This window comes from Musa acuminata, chromosome BXJ1-9 (assembly GCF_036884655.1).
Source record: "Musa acuminata AAA Group cultivar baxijiao chromosome BXJ1-9, Cavendish_Baxijiao_AAA, whole genome shotgun sequence".
Classification (NCBI taxonomy): domain Eukaryota; kingdom Viridiplantae; phylum Streptophyta; class Magnoliopsida; order Zingiberales; family Musaceae; genus Musa; species Musa acuminata.
The window spans coordinates 17482607-17492500 of NC_088335.1; positions in this window are offsets into that span (position 1 = coordinate 17482607).

Consider the following 9894-nt stretch of genomic DNA (forward strand, 5'->3'; position numbering starts at 1 on the left):
AGGATATTCTCATATTTAAGTAATCAACAATAATATACTGATAAAAGGGGATAAATTTGAAGTTTGTTCAACTTACTAAACAAAATCTCTCTTATACACAGTGATATTTAACAACCACATAAAATACAAGGATCACATGTATATTTAGTTGAAAAATTGTATACATAAAAATATGCTCAAAGGTTATTATCTATATATATGTATCAGCATGGACCCACACCTGTTCACATCCCTGCCCACCATATGATTAGGGTACTAGAGTCATTTCTTATAAAATAAGGTTCATGATGATCGATAAAACTCGGTAAATATAAGCCTCTATAGTTTTATTTAGGCAAGTGTATATCATGTCATATATAATATTTTGAAATCATATGTATAAAACTTTTCACAATAAACTCAACTTTTTATCGATTTATACATGTAACATGATAGATAAATAATAAAGAGGTAAAATTTTGATTCAAAGTAAATCAAAATACACATAGGCAAGAGTAGGTTATAATACGTGCAATAGTCAGTAATAGTATATCTATAAACTCCCACCTCACATATATATATATATATATATATATATATATATATACTTGTACTGCTATATTAAACGTCATAATATATGTATATTGTAATATATACATATATATACTATATTTTTATTAATTTATATAATTTCAAATTATACATATATATAATATATTTTTATTAAATTAACATCATGCTTATACCTAGCCTATGACGATTATATCGTTCAAAATTAATATATATAAGAAATTCATAATATAGTGGAAAACAATAATATCTATTGTGATGGAAAAAAAAATTAAGTTCTTCATTCGAGGTGAATGACTACCTAAAGGAACATTGTAAATTTCCAGAAAAGTAAGATGAATATTGTCAAGTTGTACATGTGAGTGCCGAGATGAGCATATTCAACTAATGAGTTTATGAAATGGAAGGAGACATTCATATTTCTTTCAATACTCAAGTTAGAACATGTACATCCTACCAGTACTCAAGTTACAATATATGTAAATTGGGAAGAGAATGAAGTGAGAAATAAAACATAAACAATGAAGTTTTTATAATAAAGTTAGATAATGATGTGGTAACTAAAGCAACTGAACTATGAAAAAACCTTCATGTCGATATGAAATAATAAAGTTGCATGTGTTATAAGTTTTTATATTGTTTTGGATCAATGCAAATAAAAATTTGGTTAGTAACTTTTTGGTAGGAAGAAAATCTAGAGATCTATAGGCTAGAATTTAGATTTGGCATATTGAAAAAGTTAGAGATGAAACAATATAGATAGGTATGATGGTAGATGAGGATCTTAAGGATAATATTATAGATAGAATTATAGTTTTAAATTTTATCTTAGTAGTTGAGTTTTTAAATATTATAAATATTTGATACCTCTTAGGTTGAGCTAGATGATCAAACCAAAAAGAATTCTAACAAAACTTAGATAATATCAGAATACTTATGAAAATTTTTTAGTTAAATAAGATGCCTAAGGGATTTGGTTATGGGAAGAGGGTGAACGGTGAAGGCATGATGTCAAATCTGAATATTTTATATTATCTTATAATTATTTTATATTATCTTATAAATATATGATTATAAGAGTGGCCACGGGGGCATGATTTTTTTTTTGTTTTTTCTGGTTACAATTAATAAAAAAATATAGAGAAAAGAAGAAAGATTTTTGATAAATATTTTAAATGAATGTCTCCTAGTTTAGGACATCCCCCTTGATAGGGATATAAAGAGAAATAACCTTTGTATATGAACAAATACTAGAAGACCATAATACGCAGCGGAATTAAATAGAAACATAATCAAACAGAACACCAAGATATACGTAGAAAATCCCTTCAATGTGAAGGGTAAAAACCACGGGGCAAACTAGAGATAATCCACTATGAGAATAATGAATATACAAATCTCAATCTCTTACCCTAAACCCTAGCAACAACCACAAGAGAATAACTGAGATACAAGGATCACGTCACTGCCCACAATATCTAAAACCTCCCCAAGTAATTACAGCAAGAGTCTACTGTAGATTTGATCTAACCTGAGATGAGAACACTACTAGATGATTGAGAACAGTCTCTCTGCGTTGTCCTTGTCTTCTTCCCTTTCTTTCTCTTCCTTTTCTGTCTTGTTCTCCTTCTTCTCTTTGGAATCCCGTGGCACTCAAGATCTGCCTCGTTGCTGCCTTTTTATAGCCTTTTTCTACTTCTAAAACGCAGCCACCACACCCCCCTAATCTTAATTAGGGTTAGGTTAAGAGGGGGTGTGGGCTATGGGATGCCCTAGCCCACATGGGCTATCAGCCCAACAACCGCCCCCTTCAGCCCATAAGGGAGGCTGTCCCATGACTCCTCAATGTGAAGCCATGCCGACCAGCTGTCGGCATATCTCCTGTCTTTCTTTTGGTAAGGTCTTCGTCAACATGTTTGCTCCGTTGTCATTTGTATGAATTTTCTGAAGTTGCAACTACTTCTCTTCAAATACATTTCGAATCCAGTGGTATCTGACATCTATATGCTTTGATTTGGAATGAAACATTGGGTTCTTACACAAATGGATGACACTCTGGCTGTCACAATGCACTACATAATGTTCCTGTTTCAACCCTAATTCTTATAAGAATTCATTCATCCATAACATTTCTTTGCATACCTCTGTAGCAGCAATATATTCTACTTCTGTGGTAGAGAAAGCAATACACCTTTGCAACCTGGATTGCCATGACACAGCTTCCCCTGCAAAAGTAAGTATATAACCTGAAGTAGACTTTCTCGTATCTATATCTCTTACCATATCTACATCTGTGTAACCTGTCAACACATGTGGTCCACCTCCAAAGCTTAAACAAACCTTAGAGCTCCCTCTGAGATATCTAAAAATCCACTTCACTACTGCCCACTGCTCTTTGCCTGGATTTGCAAGAAATTTGCTAGTAACACCCACTGCATATGCGATGTCCGGCCTTGTACATACCATTACATACATTAAACTTCCAACTGCTGAAGCATAAGGAACCTTTTGCATTTTCTCCTTCTTCTCATCACTTGACGGACTCTGTTCTGGGCACAACTTGAAGTGACCTGCAAGAGGAGAACCAACTGGTTTTGCGTTGCTCATACTGAATCTTTCCAATACATTCTCAATGTATTTCTCCTGTGATAACCAAATCTTCTTGTTTTTCCTGTCACAGGAAATCTGCATGCCTAGTATTTGTTTTGCTGGCCCCATGTCCTTCATTGCAAAAGACTCACTTAGTTCCTTCTTCAACCTGTCAATTTTAGACATATCTTTCTCAAGAATAAGCATGTCATCAACATAAAGTAAGAGAATAATAAAATCCTCACCAAACCATTTGATGTACACACAATGATCTGAAGCCGTTCTTTTGTATCCATTTTCTGTCATAAATGAATCAAACTTTCTGTACCACTATCTTGGAGCTTGCTTTAGCCCATACAAGCTCTTCTTCAACTTGCAGACAAAATTATCTTTACCTTTGACTTTGAAGCCTTCTGGTTGCTCCATATAAATTTCCTCCTCCAAATCACCATGAAGGAAAGCTGTCTTCACATCTAACTGCTCAACCTCCAAGTCCTGGCTAGCAGCAATACCAAGAGCAACACGAATAGAAGACATTTTAACAACAGGAGAGAAAATCTCTTCAAAGTCAATACTTTTCTTTTGACCAAAGCTTTTTACAACCAATCTAGCTTTGTACTTTGGTTGAGAACAATATTCTGGAGTCTTCAACCTAAAAACCCACTTGTTCTTCAAGGCCTTCATTCCATTTGATAGTAGCACCAAATTATAAGTGTGGTTCTTTTGAAGAGCATCCATCTCTTCCTGCATAGCAACTAACAACTTCTCTTTCTACTCACTTTCAACTGCTTCCTGGTAACTCTCTGGTTCACCTGCATCAGTAAGCATCACATACTCATCTGTAGAGTATCTTTTGGAAGGTTGACATTGTCTAGAAGATCTTCTCAACTGAGGTTCTGTTGGAACTTGCTCTCCTACTTCTTCTTGCTCAACATGTCCTGCAGGTAGATCAACATCAGGCTCTACACTATCTTCCTACACATCTCCCCCATCACCATGATATATTGGAGGAATAACTGGGTCACAATCTGCTAATCTTTCTGTAGAAGTCTTGGCCAGTGTCTTCTTCTTCAAATCTTCAAAGGTTTGATCCTCAAAGAAGACTACATCTCTGCTTCTGAATACCTTCTGCTTTTCTGGATTCCAAAGCCTGTAACCAAAATGATCATGTGAGTAACCAAGAAAAATACATTCTTTAGACTTACCATCCAGCTTGGACCTCTCATTGTCTGGAATATGTGCAAATGCGCGACAACCAAATACTCTCAAATGCTTGTAGGAAATATCTTTCTCTAACCATACATGCTCTGCAACATCACCATCTAGGGTTGTACATGGTGATAAGTTGATCACATCAACTGCAGTCCTCAAAGCCTCATCCCAAAATCTTTTGGGTAGCTTGGCTTGTGAAAGCATACATCTAATTTTTTCCATGATGGTGCGGTTCATCCTCTCTGCAATTGCATTATGCTGAGGCGTACCAGGAACTGTCATCTCATATTGGATCCCATGTAACCTGCAATAGTCATTAAATAATCATGTATACTCACCACCATTATCTGATATTATGCATTTCAATTTCCTTTCTGTCTCCCTTTCAACCCTGGCATGAAACTTTTTGAAGACATTAATAACCTGATCTTTGGTCTTCAAAGCATATGCCCAAACTTTCTTGGAAAAATCATCTATAAAAGTGACAAAATAAAGTGCACCACTTATACCAAGAACATCAACAGATCCACCAAGAGTTTTTGTCCTCAAAGGACCACATATATCTGTATAAACATGGTCTAAGGCATGCATTTTTCTAGACAAAGCAGCACTAGCAAATGAAACTCTATGTTGTTTACTAGCCAAACAATCAATACAAGGGTTCAGATGTATACCTCTATCTTGGAAAGAGCTTGCAACCCCTTCTTGCTCATGTGTCCCAATCGCCTATGCCACAACTCCATACTGAAGTCTTTCTCTATAGCATTTAACTGCTCACCATAAGCTTTAGTCTGCAACCTGTACAAAGTATGACATTTCTTTCCACTAGCTATAACAAGAGAACCCTTACTGAGCTTCCATTGCTCTATGAAATTTGCTTTCATAGTCTTCATCATCTAGTCTTCCAACTGAAATTAAATTCAGCCTCAAGTCAATCACATGCCTCACATCCTTAAGCACCAACTTGTAGCCAAGGTTGGTCTTTAGATGGATATCACCCATGCCAATTATGTCTGCTGTGCCATAGTTGCCCATCTTGACAACACCAAAGTTTCCAGACCTATATGTAGCAAAAAACTCCCTCCATGGTGTAACATGATAAGAAGCATCTGTGTCAATCACCCACTCAAGATCCTGACACACACAAGAAAAAATATCATCAGAAGGAGACAAAATCAAATAATCACCACCCTACACTATAGCTATAGTATTATCCTTTGACTCTGTAGACTCCACTTCTTTTCTCTTTTTCTTGTTCTTCTTAGGTTGCTTACATTGGTTCTTGTAATGTCCTTTCTCACCATAGTTATAGCAAACAATATCTTTTCTTGATCTTGACTTGCTCATACCCATACATGAACTGCTTCTAGACTTTGACCTTCCTTTGTTCTCTGAGATAAGTGCTTGTGAATCATTCTGAGATGTTGCTGAACTCTTTCTTCTCAACTCCTCATTCAACAAACTGCTTGTTACTTGACTCATAGTGACAATACCATCCGGCGCAGAATTACTAAGGGAAACCACCACTGTCTCCCAACTTTCTGGTAATGAACTGAGAAGTAACAATGCCTGCAACTCATTATCAAGAGACATTTTCATAGAGGATAACTGGTTAGTAATACTCTGCATTTCATTCAAATGCTCAGCAATAGAAGCACCCTCTCTATATTTTAGGTTCACAAGTTTTCTGATCAAAAAAGCTTTGTTGCCAGCTGTTTTTCTTTCATAGAGACTTTCCAATTTTTTCCAAAGAGAATATGCAGAAATTTCAGTAGAAACATGGTGAAAGACACTATCATCAAGCCACTGTCTAATAAACCCAATTGTTTTTCGATCTAACCTCTTCCACTCATCATCTGTCATAGTTGTAGGTTTTATACTATCCCCCTGCAAATGTCCATACAAATCTTTGCAATACAAGAGATCTTTCATTCTTGGTTTCCATATCATCCAATTATTTCCATTCAAACTAATCATGCGAGAAATATTACTGGCCTCCATGTTAAAATACAAAAATTAAATCACCAAAACCCCGCTCTGATACCAGTTGATGGGGATATAAAGAGAAATAACCTTTGTATATGAACAAATACTAGAAGACCATAATACGCAGTGGAATTAAATAGAAACACAATCAAACAGAACACCAAGATATACGTGGAAAACCCCTTCAATATGAAGGGTAAAAACCACGGGGCAAACTAGAGATAATCCACTATGAGAATAATGAATATACAAATCTCAATCTCTTGCCCTAAACCCTAGCAACAACCACAAGAGAATAACTGGGATACAAGGATCACGCCACTGCCCACAATATCTAAAACCTCCCCAAGTAATCACAGCAAGAGTCTACTATAGATTTGATCTAACCTGAGATGAGAACAGATGATTGAGAACAGTCTCTCTGTGTTATCCTTATCTTCTTCCCTTTCTTTCTCTTCCTTTTCTACCTTGTTCTCCTTCTTCTCTTTGGAATCCCGTGACACTCAAGATCTGCCTCGTTGTTGTCTTTTTATAACCTTTTTCTGCTTCTAAAACGCAGCCACCATACCCCCCCTAATCTTAATTAGGGTTAGGTTAAGAGGGGGTGTGGGCTACCCTAGCCCACATGGGCTGAATATGGGCTATCAGACCAACACCCCTAACTCTAGCGAAAAGCTCGATGTCTTCCGTTCTTCCCCCTTCCCTTTCTTCTCTCTCATCAGCATTCTTCTTTCGCCTTCTTCATCTCTTAGACTCTTGACTTCCTTTGCCTTGTGATGGTCAAGTTTCTTCTCCAATGTTCTCTTCAAGGGGACATGCTATTGTTAATAGAAGTGATGACTCAATCCTCAGGGCTTTGCAAAACAGGCCTCCAAAAGTGAGTCCGATAGTGCTAAAGATTCATCCATCCTGTTCATGGGCCAATCTCTTATGTGATTGATGTGCATGGTGTGGAGAATTGGCAACTAATCGTTACTATAGAGATGACATGGAGAAAAATCCAAGGCTAAACCCACCTTTGTATGGATTTAGACCATAAGGCTATCAACGTGGTCAGTGCAAACTAGCAGTGCAGCCTTTTCTACTTCAAGTTTCTAGGGAATCCAATCCTCCTCCGCTTGAGATTATTAAGCATATTTTTATCAAAAATTTAAGATTTAGAATGTGGATGCCAGATTATTGATCTTGTAACAAGTTTCTTTTGTTTTTCTTTCACCTTAGAGAGAAAGTGTTAGTAGGAGGGCCTTGGTTTATTAGAGGACATGTCACTCATCTCAACCTCTCAAAGAGAGGATTAAAATAGCCCCAATTTGGATTTACTTCCTATCGAACTCATGCAACTCGATATAGTGGGGACCCTTTGCCTTAAGTGTGGGTAAACCTCTCAAGATTGATCAGTCCACCTTATCTAGGTCAAGTGTAAAGTTTTGCTTGTCTATGTGTCCTTGTAGATGTCTCTAAACCTCTTCTTCCTCAAGGGGTAGGGGTGTGAGTTAGAGTCAGGAAGCAACTAGTTTTTTCAATCCATAGCATTTGAAAACATTCTCAATATATATTTCAACTAACTATAGGAGAATCATGGGGCATAGGATAAACAATTGCATGTCTAAGAAGGAAGAGAAGGGAAAGCAAACAAAAACAAAAGAATCCCATAGGGTTTCTGAGGTGCTATGGGAGGTTGAAGATAATTCCTCACATGAGCCATGAATCAAAGGCCCAGAGGAGGTCTAAAGGGCAAAATGCCAGTTGAACCCAATCTTGCCAAATCGAGTGAACTTAAGTTTCACTTGAGCACTGACTTGGAGGAGGCTATGATGCCAATCAATCTGGTTCAACTCAATGTTTTGCCATCTTCTTTGTTTGATAGTGAATATTTATTTAAATGAGGACACGGGTCAAAGCTAAACATCATTCTCTGACACTACCCGACCACTGCGTACCCTTGTTTCTCTTCCCCATGCCCCTTTGCTTGAGGTGGTTGAGGACACAACTAATGTGTTTAATAAGCTTAATGTAACTAGTATTAATTCTTTGTCCTCTTCAACCCACCCTTTCTGTATCCAATCCATTCACTATATTTATATCGGGTGGAGAAGGAAGGGAGGCTTCCCAATCCATGAACTTCACCTTTATTTCTACGAGCACAAAAGAGATTTTGCTTTCTAAGTCTATGAAGTTTGGTGTGGGTGTACCATCCCCTTTTAGGAAGTTGGCAAAAAAGCAAATCTTTAGAGGAGGACGCATGAGTAATAGCAACCTCATGCAAACTTGTCTGACTCCTTGTGAAGGAAGCTTCACCAAGGAGTTCCTCATCTTCTTCTTTAATTCCATGAAATAAAAACATAAGAGAAAGAAGCTTGATCTTGTTAGTAGGATTATAGTTTTTAAGAAGAAATTGGTTGTCCAAGAGGGGATACAAATTCTTATTTGACTTAATGAATAGTTTAATATGGAATTGTAGGGAGGTGATTAAGAGAGAGCGTAAGAAAGTATTATTTAGCTTCATCGAGTTATATAATTTGGACCTTATTGTTTTACTGGAAACACGCTTACAAGAGGAGAGGAGTTTGGCCTTCTTGAAGTGATTAGGTCGCCAATGGCAAGGGAGGAGGTTAGAAGGTATCCTGGTTGCATGGAATAGTATGTCCATCAAAAATTACTGTTTTGTAAAATGCTCCAATCTCTGAATCTACTTATTGAAAGTGAAGTTTAGTATTCTTCGATGTTTTGTATAATCTATGCTAGTAATTTTTCTAGATTTAATCAGAATTTATGGAGACTTTATTTTTCCATCAAATTTTTTTTTTTGGATTTAGTGATTAGTTTGTGGAGATATAAACATAATTTCCTCTAAGAGACCACATTTCTCTCCAACTAAATTAGTTATAGGATCTCAAGCATTTATTTTTGACAATGACCTCATCGATTCGAATTTGATCGAAAATAGATACACTTGGTGCAATAATTAAGTACCGATAGAATAGTTAATAGATCGGATCAGATTTTTTATAATTCATAATGAATGCTTTTTTTTTTTTCTTATGATTTTATTTTTGAGACATCTTGTTGAATTTGTTTCTGATCACTCCCTTATTTTACTCAAATTGAGCCATTTTAAAAGGGGTATTATTAAGAAGAAGACTCTATAGATTTAAACAATTTTGATTGGATGATAATGACATAAAGAATGTTTATTCTGAATTAGATAAGGAATTACAAGGTCCTAACCCCGTGACTTCTATCTATGGATGCCTATCGAGCATTCAATTTAAATTAACCCAGTGGCATACCAACAAAGGTAGTTAGTTGGAGTCTTAGATTAAGGATACTCGGGATAGATTCTCTCTTTTGGAGTTCAAAGATTTTGGTAAAAATTGTTCTCAAGTGGATTGTTTATCCCTTTGCACCTTGTCTAATGAATTAATTACTCTTAATAAATAATTACATTTCAAATGATGGATACGAGCCAAAACTCATTGGATTGATGATGGAGATAAGAATTTTTAATTTTTTCATAAGGTTGTCGGTGGTTGTAGGTCTAGAAAAAATCAAATCCAC